Genomic DNA, 16,292 nt, shown 5'->3' on the forward strand with positions numbered 1-16,292 from the left:
TCGACCTACTTGTCCTGTCCTTAAGATAAGGCAACAAAAGACGCATGGTTCAAACACATGAAGTTAGGAGACACAGAAGTTACTCACTGAGACAGTATCAAATAGATTTTTTTAATGTACAATATTTATTTCTTATTTCTTCACACTAATTTCTTAACTCATTTATTATGAATCCCATTTTCTGATCAGTTATCTAATTGATTTTACAAGGCCTTGAAAACTTAAATGAACAACTCACTGTTTGGAGGGTTCAGGGAATTTTGGTCTTCTCTTCACTTCTATTGTTGGTTCCATAGGAGTAAGAACCTCAGCAGCCCATGAGGTCACAGAGTGATACGAATCCTCCCAGCAAAGTGTTTGTTCAAAAAAAACAAAGAATTGTAAATGTGAAAATTGTTTATGAACTATTCTTACTTCTCCTTTTTCCCTTTCTATATTTAGTCTAATAAAAGGTCTAATTTTACCAAAACATTAATTATTAAATTATCTTTAAATATTTTTTGCTCTAAATCTTTTCACTCACTAGCTATATGACCTTGGGCAATTTTTCTTGTCTAAAGCTCAGGGTGGAAAAGGTATTGCCAACAGTTTATCGTCCTTTCCTAAATAAGCTTTTCATCAAAGAATGAAAAGTGCACAAGTTATATACACACAGTTAAATGGATCTTTGCAACATGACCACACACACTAAGTCAACTTCAAGATAAATAAACAGCGTATCAGCAGCATCCGGAAACCTCCTCTGGTACCCCCTTCCCAAACACTACGGTAGCCTCTGAACTGAACCATTATCATCACTTATATAACCATAAATAAGTTTTTCCTATATCTGACCTTTATACAAATGGGATTATATTCTTTTGTGAGCATATTCTTTTCCTTTTTTTTGAGACAGAGTCTTGCTCTGGTGGCCACGCTGGAGTGCAGTGGCGTGATCTTGGCTCACTGCAACCTCCACCTCCTGGGTTCAAGTGATTCTCCTGCCTCAGCCTCCCAAGTAACTGGGACTACAGGCGAGCGCCACCATGCCCAGCTGATTTTTGTATTTTTAGTAGAGATGGAGTTTCACCATGTTGGCCAGGATGGTCTTGATCTCTTGACCTCGTGATCCACCCACCTTGGCCTCCCAAAGTAATGGGATTGCAGGGGTAAGCCACCACACCTGGCCTAGCATATTCTTTTATGTGTGATTTATTACATTTAATGTGTGCTTATAAGATTCATCTATGTCTAGTAGTAGCTGGTTCATTCTCATAGTTGTGTGGCTTTCCACTAGATGAATATATCACAATTTATTTATACATTTCATTAATAATGAACATAGGTTATTTTCAGTTTGGGGCTTTTAAATTATCTGTGAACATTCTTGTACTTTTTAAAAAGAGTGCTCAGAAATATTTATATTGGAAAAATAAGAAGTTGTAATTATTTCTAGGACATAATCATGTTATATGTTCTGCTTTAGTAGCTACTGCCAAATACAATTCAGAATGATGTACATTAATTTGCATTACCAACAATAGAGAAAGAGTTTCAGTTGTTCCATATCCACACCAACACTTGGTTTTGTCAGTTTTTTAATTAAAATTTTAACATTGCATTAATTTTCTATTGCAGCTAACAAATTAACACAAACTTAGCAGCTTAAAACAACATCCATTTATCATTTCACAGTCCTATAGATCAGAAGTTCAGATGGGCTCAGATGGGTTCCCTTATTAGGGTCTTACAAGGCCAAAATCCAGGTGTCAGCCAGGCATGTCTCTTACCTAGTGTCTCTGTGTGAAGAATCCACTTCCAGACTCTTGTTAACAGAACTTACTTACTTCCAGTAGCAGGATTCAAGTCTCCTTTTACCTTGCTAGCTGTTGTATCTAGGGACCACTCTGAGCTTCTAGGGCTACTCACAGGTTCATGGCCTATGGCCCATCCATCTAAATAATGGGAAACATCCTTCACATTGAAGCCCTCTCATGCATTAAATATCTCTGATTTCTTCCTCTGCTACCAACTAGGGATAAACAATTCTCTCTCTGCTTTTAAATGGCCGATGTGATTAAGTTAGATCTACCCAGATTATCTTTTTTCTGATCAATTTAAAGTCAACTTTTTAGTAGCCTCAATTACATCTGAAAAATCCCTTTTGCCAAATAATAATCACAGTAGTGATGCCCCATCATATTCCCAGTAAAGAGAATTAAGGGCTGGATTCATGTGTCATCTTAGAATTCTGCCTACCAAAGCCATTTCTTTAACTGTAGTGGTATGGCATTGTAGCTTCAATTTATATATTCTTGATAATGAATGCAATTGAATATATGTAGTGTATATTCAGTACTCATTTTACATGGTTCTAATATGCAGAAAATTCAGTTACATGGTTCAGTTAAATAACACCAGTCACCTGCCAAAAACAGGGTTCAAATTGCAGTTCACATGTTATATCAACTGTAATTGTATAAAGTACAAACATCTTTACTAGCACTTCAGTACACAAATCACCATGTAAATAAAAGAAGCATATTAAGCTCAACAATACAAACATATCACTTCTTTCAAATTTTGTCAATTATTGATAACTAGGCATTAGTTATTCAGTTCAAGCACATAAATCATAGTGTGCAGTTGCATTGATTCCTTGTCTTCCCATGATAAATTTACATGAAATTTTATAAAAAGGGACAATGTAAGGAAAAAATTTTCAAATAAAAATGAAAGTAGAGAAAAAAAATAAAAACAGATAGTGCTGGAAGTGATATTTGAATCAAATATAAATATAGATGAAGGCTGATAATCACTAATGTAGATACTCCTAAGAACTAAGAAGCAGGGGCAAAATCTAAGAGAACTTTCCTCAGCTTGTCTTGCCTTGTTCAGAACAGCTTAATTCTAGATTAATTCTGTAGTCCCTATAATCATTTATTCATCAGAGATTATTTCTTTTGTCTTCTATTAGACACATCCAACTATTATGTTCAGCAGCACAGATGCGAGGCACTCTCTCCCAGATTTGTCTCTTACATGCAATACATTCACGCTATAAGTCTAATTCAAGTGCTATCATTCTAAATGGCATAGTAACAACACAGATCATCATTACCGAGTGAATCGTGTCACCACTCCCAAATTCTTATGTTGAAGTGTTAACCCCCAATGTGATGGTATTTGGAGACACGGCCCTTGGAAGGTAATTAGGTGTAGACAAAGTCACAACAGTGGGGCTCTCATGATGGAATTAGTGCCCTCAAAAAACAGACACCAGAGAGATTGTTCTTTCTTTCCCCTACCTTATGAAGACACAGCAAAAAAGGTGGCCAACTACAAGCCAGGAAGACAGCCTTTAGCGGCAATGGACCATGCTGGCACCTTGATCTTAAACTTCTAGTCTTCAGAATTGTGAGAAAATAAATAACTATTGCTTAAGCCACTTAATCTATGCGTTTTGTTATGGCAAGCCGAGCTAAAAAAGACAATGTAAGCAACGTTGGGGAATTTTTTGATATGAATTAAATTGTTTATGTGAAAAGTTACTTAAAACAAGAAGAGAGAGGAACATTCCAAGTATTCAGCTGTCTAGATTTTCTTGATTGACGAAGCCGCCAAAAAAAACTATGATTCTAAAATTGTCTTCTTAAAGGATTCCTTGGCTAAGTTGAAAAATATTCAACGATCTCTTTCAGAACCTCCCAAAATACCACTTACATCTAACTAATGACCTTTATGCCACCATTTGTCTCCCTCATCCCTTGTGCATTCATTGCCTTGCACTGTTATCTTTTCTGACCCTACTATCAAGTCGGTTTCTAGCCAGAAGAAAACCCTCAAAGCTAAATTGCCTCTTAAAGTTAAAGCTCTCTAGAATAAGGCAAGTGCCTTCTTTTAAGGAACTTAAATTTTAAGCCCTGGTCCTGTTATGAGCTAAAGACTTTCTGAAGTTCAGAAAGAATAGAAAGATATTCACAGAGAAATTTAAAATATTTAAACTCAAAATAAAAATGAGTCACTTGTGTTACACAACTTTGATAAACTGAGCTGGGAAAAGTCATGAAGGAAGGGTTCTCATGCACAAATAGCTAATAAAAAGAGCTATCACAAAAAAATGCAAAAACCACAACCCTGCACAATGCCTATCCCACCCTCACACACACAAAAAAAATTCTACAAGAACATTTGCCCACCAACTGCCTGTCCAACCTTTGACTGGAGCCATGTTTGTTATTGATTCTTATAGCCAAGGATAATTATCTCAAAACAATTATGTAATCCTCCTAGTTTTCCCTTTAAAAGCCACTGCCTTTTACCTCCCTGAATACACACATAGTTTATTGTGGCATGTGCTTCCCCTATCGGTGCCCACTCCTGAATAAGTATCATTGGCTTTTAGACAGTCTCTCTCTGTCTTTTATTTAGGTAGACAGACAGAATAGATATATATTTACAGAGAAATTTAAAATATTCCTAAGGGCTAGATGCAGTGGCTCACACCTGTAACCCCAGTATTTTGAGAGGCTGCGACAGGAGGATTCCTTGAGCCCAGAAGTTCAAGACAAGCCCGGGCAACAAACCAAGACACTGTCTCTACAAAAAAATAAACAAATTAGCTAGGCATAGTGGCATGCTACTGTTGCCTCACCTACTCGGTAGGCTGAGGTAGGTTTGATTACTTGAGCCCAGTAGCTCAAGGCTGCAGTGAGCTATGATCATGCCGCTATATTCCATCCAGCCTAGGTGATAAAGCAAGATCCTGTCTCTAAAACAATAAAATAAAATAATAAAACATTCCTAGGAAGATATAATCCAGTACTACTGGGTCTATATCAATTGCTTCATAGGTTATAAGCTCAGGAAAAGAAAAATAATGGTTATAACAAATAGAAAATATCTTTAGGGTCACATAAAATACTTCAAGTTGCAAAGAACAAAAGTAAAAGGTTTAGAACATCTGTAGTGTGAAAGAAGATGTTTTGGAGGCTATGCCCAAAATCATTCCTGTGAACCTAAATTGCACTCTAATTCAGTCCAGCAACAAAGAAAAGATTCGTCTACTGAACACTTCAGGAATGGATTGTTCCATGCTGGATATTATCTGGAGGTAAATACTAAAGCAGAAGTTACTCCAGTTTGCACTGTCCTTCTTTTAGTCAATGTCTTTAAGACAGAATTAGGAGATATAGAAGCAAAATCTTTAAGGGGACAATTTGGAAAAGCCTTGGAACAGAGCAGAATGAGACTCAGAATAAACTGATTTTCTAACTCCGATCAGTAAGGATCAGGGTAAGGATATACCAGAAGCATCACCTTTTGCAGTTGAGTTAAAAGAATGTTTTTCAGTTATTAAAAGCATTCTTTTAAGATACATTCTTTCAAAAGTTCTATTATAATAACAATAACCAAAATGATATAGAAATAAAATTAGAAATACATGTGTTTACTACTAAGGCTTTTTAAAAAAATGAATAGTAGCATGCCAGTGTTTAAAAATCACAAATAGTATAAAAACTGCTGTTTCTCATTTTCCAATATGCTTATCGAGATCAATTATTTCACTATCTGCATTGTGCCAAATAATATAATTTTTATAATGATTCAGAATCAAAGGGCAATCAGGTTCTCTGACAATATGTAGATAGATAGATAGATAGATAATAGATATCATAGGAATCTATAAATTATTTGATAACATAATCAGTTTTGATTAATGTCAAGGATGCTGATTTACCATGACATATCCTGTTTTCCCTCAGTAAATCTATGTGTATGTATGTATCTACCTTTTTAGATTAGACTTTATGATTATGTCAGTAAAACAGTTTCACAAGTATGTTGTCCAAATGCATGACTTAGCATTCCCTTTACTTTTTCTAAATTTGTCTGTTTTCATTATTGCCCTATTATAGTACTAATCAAAAAAATTTTTTTTTTGTAAATCACATTAACAATGTTATTTACAATCTGGTCATCCTGTTCTTTTATACAATATAGAAATTAGCCAATATTGGGCAGCATAAGAACAAAAGTGAAACTAATAATAAATAAATTAGTCTTTGAAAGGATCTTAGTAAAAGTATGATGACCCTTAAAATGAAAGTATTCCATTGATTGTTTTATCCTACTGATAGCAATGAATATCTAAATTTATACATCTTGCTCCAAAAGCATTGCTATATGTATCATTAACTATAACTTTTATACTCCTAAAATTGTGCAGAGATCAAGTTTAGTTTCTTTAGAGAAAGAAAAAATACCACTGCCTTGGTAATAACATCAATAATATAATGCTTAAAATGGATTGACTTTTCTGTATCTACTATAGCATTAAGCTTTTTCAATGTGCTATTTCTTTAATTTCACAATTACTTATGAGAAAAATATTATTATTGCATTTTACAGAACTGTGGAGATGTCGATAAAATGTTCACGCAGCTACTAAGTGGCAAATCCTGTACTTTAAACCAAGCCTCTCTTATCTCAAAGTCCATATTTTTATCTGTTGTTGATAAAAACTCAGATCATAGCCAAAAGGAATAAACACTAGATCACCTCTGGCTATTCAATTCTCAAGGATCATTTCATATATACTAATATTACTAATACAATTTAATTTCTAGTAATTATGCACCCAAGTAGTCAGTGTTATCATAATTTTTCAGGTCTGAATCATATTAGTCCATTGGAACTAATACGATGACATACAAAGGAAGAGGTTGCTTACCTCAGTGTTCTGATGTGTCTCACAGTACCAACCAAACAACATGAAATGACTATGCTGACCACATTAAATGCATTATATGGAACCTTCCCCAAACCAGAAAATTTTGTTTTATTATCCTCATTGTACAGAAAAGAAACCAAAATAGATTTATAGATATTAATCAATTTTTAAAGACATCCAGATAATAAGTAAACAGGTAAATATACATTTTTTTTTTTGCTTCCACTAATACACTCCTATCTCATCATCTCTGTCTACATTGAGCAATGAAATTATCACTCAAGATAAAAATATGTATCTACATAAAAATATATATTATTCACTATAGATTTTATATATACTCTGAAACACCTACATCTGTATGTGTGTATATATATATAAACACACACACACACACACGTGTGTGTGTGCGTGTTTTTAAAGTATAAATTAAATCTCCAAATCTAACAAAAAATAAAAATCAGCTCTTGTTTATCTTCTTGTTTTTAATTTTAAGGCTATTCGCCTTTATAAAATAATATTATTCTTGATAATAAATGCTAATATACTAGTACATATATTACTAATGTGTATATGTGTATAATTTTATGTAATATATTTACTCACATAATTCTATAGATATATATATATAATTTTGTCAAATGAATCAACTTTTTGTGATATAAACATAGTAGACTAAAAGAAAATTAAATTCTTATAAATATATCTAATTTAACTACTTATATAACATTAAGTCTCAATTTCTTCATCTAATACACTGAAGACTAAAATTTAGATGATTTTTAATTTCTTTCTAGCTGTAATCTTTTATTATGGCTCTGCTTTGGGGTTTGAAATACAAGTGGTATTTTAAAATGTGCCTTGCACCTCTCATTCACAATATTTCCATCACTGCTAAGTTGTGTATAATTCTGTTTTGTATCTTGAGTTGAACTTAGTTTTCTTCTGAAAGTTAACACTAACAAATTTATAAGTATCTAAATTTTATTTAGAATTTTGCCTGCTAGATTTTCTTAAAAGGCAAACCAAATAAAGTTCTAGAAAATGACATATTTGCTTATTCATGATCAATAATGCCATTAATCAAGACATGGTATCTCACTTAATATGACTGATTATGTCAGTATACCTAAGTAAAAATATAATCCTGTATTTGTAAGGATTGCTACTAATTTTTTCTGTTATGTTTAATTTCAATCTGTATCAAGCTATCATAGACGTAAGTGAAAACATAATTTTCTAGTAATCTATAATATCATGAATATTAATATTTTTGTATTATGACTTAAACAAGTTGGGAACATTATAGTACATATAAATGAAATAAAACAGTTAAAATTAAGCAAGGTAAAAATTAAAATATCCCTTGTGTTTGATTAGTTTATAGTCTATAAACAATTTAATATCTAACATACATAGATTGAAAAAAAATCTATGATCTTTTAAAGTATTCAGCAACAAGGAATACTTTAAACAGTAGTCTCCATCATCTACTACCCTGCAATAAACCTTAATACTGATTCAAATTTTAAGTATCATTACCTGAGGCAGTCATGTATTACTCAGTTTAGGTGAAAGACAGTTAAATTAAAATACTGCCTTATTAATGATATACATAATCAGTACAAGTGAAACACTGTTAATTTGCCATCACTAAGTGTCTCCCAACGTCCTACAAAGATTCAAACTTAAGACTAAAGGAATAGTTTTTATTAGCCTAGTGATAAGCTATAAGAATATTAGAATGCTATTACTCTACTATTCTTTCACTCAAAAGATAAACATTCCACAGAATTTATCAACAGAATGAGGGCAATATTGCAGCTAATTAATTTAGTTTCTTCCTGAGTGAAGAGAATTATATCTGAGTGCATGATAATTATAGGATCTGTATTTAAGAGATGAGATCCCTCCAAAAATAAAGATTCTCTTAGGGAAACAGGGCTTCTGTTTCTGAGATCTTCAAATTTCATTTTACTAAAAAGTAAATTAATTTTTAATCGAATGGTCCAATGTTAATACAAAATATTTAAAAATATTTTAACATCTTTGTTATTATTCAATAAACAGAAGCTTTAAAAGTCTGCAGAATAGTTTTTGATAAAAATATTAATAAATTTAGCTTTCTTCCTATTCTTCACACATGTATATTTGTCATTTTCCTTGCCTCTTTATAGTAACAAAATCTGAGTCAGTAAAGCTGAGGAAACTATACTATTTGCACCTCTAGATGTTTTTAATGCATTATCATATTAAAATCAAAGGTCAAAAATTACTTTTGCTTATATGAAGAGAACAAAATGAAAACAAAGAAGAGGAAGAAATGAGAAAGCTCAGGGTCCTGACATGGCTGGAGGCTAGCTAGGGACCATTTACATTCTCGCAGAGGCCAATACCAACCACATAATTGTCAGATATGAAAATGAAGAAGTGGGAAAAAGAAGTTAACAAGTAAAATAATCTAGTAGGCTGCTAAAATTGTATGAACGCCTTCACACTACAAGTTTGATCATAGTGTGTCCCTTTGCAGAAAATCTTTAGCAAATCCCCAACTACAAATAAGATAAAACACAAACTCTCTAGTCTGGAATGCAAGCTCCCTCAAATCAACTGTCACTAGCTTCACAGGCTTATCTCCCATCTTCCTTCCTCATCACACCAAACTGTTAGGATACCCCAAATATCCTCTGGCCTTTTATGTTTCTGCTTCTTTACCCAAACTGTTCTCTCCGCCTTTAATATGGTACTTCATTTCTTTTTCAGCTCAACAAACTCCTCCTTATCATTTAAAACTCAAGTCAAATGTTGTCTTTTTGAAGTTCTTCAGTTCTGCTGGGTTTTAGTAACTGTTGTGGTTCCCAAGAAATTTTACCCCCATGTCAGGCTGTAAGCCTGGAAAAACTAATGGCAACAATTCCCTACATCTAAAAATATCTAGAGGCAGAAAAGAGTTAAAATTTCAGCTTACCAATTTAAAACAGGGCAGAGTAGAATTATTTAAATATGAAAGGCTGTTAGTAAATTGTTCTATTTTATAATCTAACCATTTATAATACATTTTTAATCTAAAAATAAAATATCAAAATTATTTTTGCTTCACTTAAAAGAAAAAAATGAAAATGAAGAGAAAGAAATGAAAAAGCTCATGCAAATTCTGACATCACTAGAGGTAAACTAAAATTCTGTTAAGGACAACATGACAGATATAAAAGACAAATAAAATTCAAAAGAGAAAACTGACAAAGAGAAACAAAAAACCTTCAACCATAATTGTGGGTAAAGGTTGTAAATTCAAACAATGTAATCTTTTAAACTATCAAAGTATTAAACACTTTAAAAAATGTTAACAATCCTAAAGAGAATATGGCAAATCAGTTGCTGTCATATGCAGCTATTGGCCTATGATTTTATTTAACCCTCTTGTCTTACAATTTGCCAATATATATATCTAGAAAATCAAAATTATGAACATCCTTTCATCCAAAAATTCCATTATATACAATGTCCTAAGAAATTAGGGTGCAATTTTTATGCAAAAGAGCTTAAATTATGATATTATTAGAAGAAAAGACAGAAAACCATCAAAGGTTCCACATTAAGCAGATTTTCAAATAAATTACTACATTTTATTTTTGGTAGACTATAGCATTATAATAAAGAGCCTGACTTTGTAAATCAGGCTACCTAACTTGCTGTGTAGTCTACATTTTAATGTATACTCTGTATGAGACACTATGCTAAGATTTGATAGTATTGCTGTCATTATCATGCTAAAAGACAAAGAAACATTAAGATTTTTAATATCTTGGTATCATTATGAAAATAGTTTTGATATTATGAATTCCTAGAAATGGTCTTGGGACTCTCGGGAGACCCGTGACCATACTTTAAGAACTGTAGGTCTAAGAAATCAATAATTATCATTCAATCTCCTTGGTAGGTTAATCAGTAATAAGGAATTTTATCATTAATATAAGAGCCTATAGAATTTATCAAGATATTAGAACATGTAAAATTAAAAAGGAGGAGTCAAGGGTGGCCCCAATTTATGAACGCTTAGCAACAAAAAGAAGAGACTTAATAGTTGCTGAGATTAATTATAATGGAAATGGCGAAATGTGGGGGCTAATGCACCAAAATCAGGAGTTTGGTTTCGGACACATTTCAGAGGCCTCATAGATATCCATGTGAAGATCTCGAGTATGTAGTTAATACAGGTATGTGCCTGCAGTACAGGGGAAGTTTCTGGGATAAAGATAGAAACTTAGAGGCTTTGTGATTTACCACCACTTAAAGATAGGAGATTTGATGAAATAATCAAAGGTATAGGTATAAGCAAAGTAGAAAGAAAGTCTAAGTACTGAGCCTTAGAACATGCCAAACGTGGAGATGGGAAGTAGGGAAGTACCTAGCTCAGGAGATTTTGAGGAAGACAAAAAAACCGAAGAATAGACTTTCCCAGAAATCAAATGAAGAATTCGACGACGAAATATTAACTAGTATTTACTCAATGCTTAATGTCTTGGTTTTAAATGTTCATTATTGAAAATAATGCTTAGAACTTATTATGTAAGCCCAGCAGGATGACACATACCCATGGTCTCAGCTACTGAGGAGAATGAGTGGGGAGGATCGCTTGTTCACAGGATTTTAATTTTCCTAGATTGACAGAATGTATTCTAAAGATGAATTGTATGGCTCTATTTTACATACTAATTCCTCTACAGAGCTAGACAACACAATAGAACTTTAACTTCACTAATAGCTGAGATTTCGAGTAAATATTGACTTTTCTCCAAACTGAGCTGTCAGGAGTGAATCTGTTTCCATGTCGTAATGACACTGCTCTTTGTCCCCACCTTTAGATGAACATTCCTCCATTATATCTATCTAAGTAAAGATGTAGCCAGATTAACTTATATTAACAAACATTACTTCCTTTGGGCCAAGTGAGGGTCTAAAATGAAACATCAAACTTCAGTCATCTGTACAAAAAAGAAGCTCCTGTGAAACTAAACACAGGCCATCCATATTACATTTAAAAAAAACTGTGTATAGCATGAGAAAAATCAGCTCAAAGGGTGCTTTTGTTCATTTTAATAATTTTATACCAATTGTCACCAATCACTACCCTATTAAAAATTTAAATTATTAAAATTTGAGCATATGCCTTTTTAAGCCAGCATTACAGATTAACAGTCCATAAATATAATTCCCTAAAATTAAAACAAATTTCATTAGTTCTATTTTATTATTCTACTTGCAGTCTGTTGTTAACTTTTTCTTATCTTTTCTTTTACAAAAGTGAGATCATTTATTAGTAGAACCCACATATTTTCCTGTTAGAAAAAAACTGAAAAAAGTTTGCTGTATGGCTTTCATAGTAGTTAAGTTTTGTTATACTTTTGAAGCAGTGATATTCCTGAAACATTAATTAATGTGGCTGCTAAAATATTTAAACATTCAAATCCTTGAGAGGTGGTAAGAACTGTCAATAAAAATGGAATTCATTATGCGATATATTTTATTTTAAGTATGCTTTAAGCGTACTAAGAAAATATGGATTGATTTCCCTGGTAGATTTCCCCCACCTCACTTTGGAGCCCGGGAGCCCAGTGCCTTACCGGAGACTGGCAGCCGGATACCCCCTAGCAGACTGAGTGCCAGCAGGCCTTGTCACACTGGCTGTCAAATCAGGTACCCTGCAGTGTGGGGGAGAGATGGTGCCCAGCTATGGCTCCCTGGCCTGCAGCACCTCCCAGGACTGGTTGGAGGAGGTGGCTGCCCCCCACCTGTGGCCCTGCTCCACCTCCCAGGATGCCTCGAGCAAGCTGGGCCAGGAGGGCTGGCACTGAGCTGGCTCAGATGACTACTTGAGCCAGGCCACTTGGTTCACCGTGGCTCTGGGGCAAGGGGTACTGGTGTCAGCCTGCTTTGAGCAGTGTGGCTGGGCTTCAAAGCTGTTCTCTGCCCACACCCCTGCCTGCCCAACTCAGGACCTGCCAGGGCCCCAGGCCTCGTCCCCACATGGGTTGCAGGGCCTGGACTACCTCAGGTTCCTCAGCTACCGGAGCTACAGTCCGTCATTCCAGCGCTGGACGTGCCTCCTGCACGCACTCTCCTTAAGGGACTCGCCCTTTTTGGGGGAGGAGGACTGCCTACCTTCAACCTGGCCCAGTCCCCTGCGTAATTCCCACTGGAGGACTCCAAGCCACCCAGAGTTGTACGGCCAGAACCCAGAACCCGATCCCTAGAGCCTCCTGTGGAGGATTGCCTCTATGAGGTGGTCCTGAGGCAGAAGCCCCCAACGTGCTGCAAGCTTCAGCTGACCCCTGAAAGACAGATGAATCTTGGATTTGATGATCAGTTCCTAGAGCCAGAGGAGAGTGGGCAAGGGGAGCTCCTGGGCAGGACCGTGGCCCCTTTGGCAGCCACAAAGACTCTCTGGCTTCCATCCCCTTTATTGATGAACTAACCAGCCTGAGCGTTGACCTCCAAGCCAAGCATGTCCCGGCCTCCGCCGTGGTCTCCAGTGCCATGAACTCGCCCCATCCTGGGCACAAGCCCATCCTCCATCCTCCCCAACCTTCACTTTCACCCTGAGATGCCATTACTCGTAGGGCTGCAGCAGCATCAAGGCTGGCCGAGCTCCTACTACCTGCTGTTCAACACCACGGAGCACTCCAAGTCCTGCGATGATGGGCTCATATTGGAAATCGATGCTGGAAACAGATGCTTGGTGCTGCAAAGGAAAATCAGCACTGAGACAAAGGATCTTTCAGCAACACAACTGTTAACTTCCTGAACTGCAGGAAGGGTACTCACGCCAGGCTTCTTGCCAAGAGACGACAATGAACAAAGGAAAATCAGACAAATTTATTATTTAGGCATTTGGGGTTGTCCTTACTGCCATGTCTGATCTCTGCTGGCTGGAGCCAGACCTCACAATCTAAACTAAAACCTGATGGATTAACAACTTAAAACTTCTAAAGAGGTAAAAGCAATGGAGATCTGGGACATGCCTGTCCAGCACAGATATCTTGGTTAAAGTACAAGGATATTTTAGTTAACCTGCTATGTGCCTGTAAGCATGGCATGTCTAACAGCTACATAGCATAGGGCTTAACAAAGTTACAAGCACACTTATTCTTTAACAAGAAAGGAAACTTTAAAAAGGAAATTTTCTACTTCTGACAGCTCAACACCTTCTGAGAGTAGGGCTGGGTTCTGCAGCACCTGCCAAATCCAGTACCCAGCCTGCGGCTGCTCCGGAATTTCTTCACCGACCAGTCCTCAGATAGCTGGGGCACCTCTGAAGGTGCTGATCCTTCTGAGCGACACTCAACCTCTGACCTCTGGGATGCAACCTTCAGCAATACCAGGAGATAGCTGGTTCTATTAGAAGCAGATCCTCACCAAGAAGGGGGCAATGACCTGTGCCAGTGAAAGCGGGTGTATGCTGCACTGCAGGTGTGCTTGTTCTCGCTGAGTAAGGTGCAGGGCTCCTGCCCCGGCAGGCAGCAGTGGTGACTGTGGAGGCCGGAGCAGGTGAGGACTAGGTGGAGCCAGTCTGCATAGGCTCCTGCCTCGTGGATATCTCCTACAGCGAGAGCAAGAGGAGGCACGTGTTCCGGCTGACCACTGCTGACTTCTGTGAATATTTCTTCAGGCTGAGGACAGCGACGAGACGCTGGGCTGGATCAGAGTGATCCGGGAGAACAGCAGGGTCAAGGGCAAGCACCCCAGCTGTGCCAACCAAGCTCTGATCAGCAAGAAGCTTAACGATTGCTGCAAAATGAGCTCTAGCTCTGGGCCCAAAGCTGATTCCTCCCCCAAAGGCTCTGGCGGCCTGGGGTTCCTCATGTCTGAGTTCCTCAAGCGGAGTGCAGCATGTGGCCTGAGGTCTCAGGACCTGCCCTCAGGGAGCAAGAATGACAGTGCTTCAGCCCCCAAACCCCCCTGGGGCATCAACATCATAAAGAAAAACAAGAAGGCTGCCCCAAGGGCACTTAAGGTCAGGCTGACACTCATCCCCTTAATGGTGGCTGCATGCTGTGGCCCTGCAGAGGCAGGAGGGCTGGAGTCCATGGGCATTTACCGAGTGCCCGGCAACAATGCAATGGTGTCCAGCCTGCAGGAGTAGCTGAACCGCGGGCCTGGGGACATCAACGTGCAGGATGAGCACTGGCATGACCTCCATATGATCAGCAGCCTGCTCAAATCCTTCTTCCAAAAGCTGCCCAAGCCTCTCCTCACCAATGACAAATAGAACGACTTCAAGGCAACAGCATCGCAGGAGTGGGTGAGGGCGCTGCAGCAGCTGATCCGGGACTTCCCAGGTCACTACTATGAAACCCTCACATTCCTTGTGGGCCATCTCAAGACCATCGCTGACCACTCTGAGAAAAACAAGATGAAACCCCAGCACCCGGCCCTGGTCTTCGGGCCCACACTGGTGAGGACGTCTGAGGACAACATGACAGACATGGTGACCCACCTGTCTGACCGCTAAGAGACCGTGGAGACGCTGACCCGGCACTCAGACTGGTTCTGCAGCGATCAAGAGGGCAAGGGAGAGAGAGCCCCTGTGGGCGACGAGGAGCCTCAGGCAGCGCCCAACCTTGAGGACCTCCTGCCCAACCCTGGACAGTGGCCCCTGGCGACGCAGGGTCAGATTCTACCATCCGCAATTCAGCCGAGTCCACGGGCTCGTGGGTGCCCAAGAAGGAGGCGGACGCCTGGGGAGATGCTGGTGATCTTGGAGACCGACGCGGAGGGCCCGGCGGGAGCGGGGCCTGAGGGTAGCCTGGCGCGCAGACACTTCGGGTCTCACCACCCCAGGCCCTGCCACACCCTGCATCTTTCCTTCAGTCTGAAACTTAGGAGTTCCCGAGCCACACCCCATGGTCCACAGGGGTCCCCAAGTGCAGCCACAGAAAGGCCCAACAAACCCATCGGGCGCAGGTGTCAGGGCGCGGACCCCAGCAGCACCGCCCTCTCCGGAGCCCCCTTGCGCTGACTCGGTCCGGCTCCAGCCTTCTCCTCTGCCCGCCCCGACAGTTGCAGCACACGAGCTAGACGCGCTCTGCGGCGCCCTCCACCCCGCCACGCACCCGGGGCCGCAGGAGCCTCCTGGTTCCCTGGGGCTCTGGGGAGCGGTGAGGCTCCAGCGGCGCGGGAGGCGGGGATCACAGACCGGCGGGGGCCGGGGGGCGGGGGGCGGGTGCCGGGGGGCGGGGATCACAGACCGGCGGGGGGCGGGGGGCGGGGATCACAGACCGGCGGGGGGCGGGGGGCGGGGGGCGGGGGGCGGGGGGCGGGGATCACAGACCGGCGGGGGGCGGGGGGCGGGGGGCGGGGGGCGGGGATCACAGACCGGCGGGGGGCGGGGGGCGGGGATCACAGACCGGCGGGAGGCGGGAGGTGGGGGGCGGGTGCCGGGGGGCTGGTGCCGGGGGGCGGGTGCCGGCGGGCAGCGGCTGAGCGGCTGCGGGCTGGTTCTGCAGGGCCCGGGCCCGGGCGCAGGCGGCAGCGAGGCGGCACATGACGGAGCCTTGGTGGGCTCCAGGTGCTGCGGCCC

General features: G+C 39.5%; 1 long non-coding RNA gene and 1 pseudogene across 1 annotated transcript in view; one reads left to right on the top strand and one right to left on the bottom strand.

Moving 5' to 3' along the window:
* Positions 1-7,257, bottom strand: part of LOC141580891 (uncharacterized) — a 38,152-nt gene extending 30,895 nt beyond the window's left edge. The window contains exon 1 of the long non-coding RNA XR_012513339.1: positions 239-7,257. This is a non-coding gene — a long non-coding RNA (uncharacterized LOC141580891). The remainder of the gene's footprint in view (positions 1-238) is intronic.
* A 4,283-nt stretch (positions 7,258-11,540) lies between these two features.
* Positions 11,541-15,813, top strand: LOC101039231 (rho GTPase-activating protein 23 pseudogene; annotated as a pseudogene).
* Positions 15,814-16,292: the final 479 nt, after the last annotated feature.

This window comes from Saimiri boliviensis, chromosome 13 (assembly GCF_048565385.1).
Source record: "Saimiri boliviensis isolate mSaiBol1 chromosome 13, mSaiBol1.pri, whole genome shotgun sequence".
Lineage (NCBI taxonomy): Eukaryota > Metazoa > Chordata > Mammalia > Primates > Cebidae > Saimiri > Saimiri boliviensis.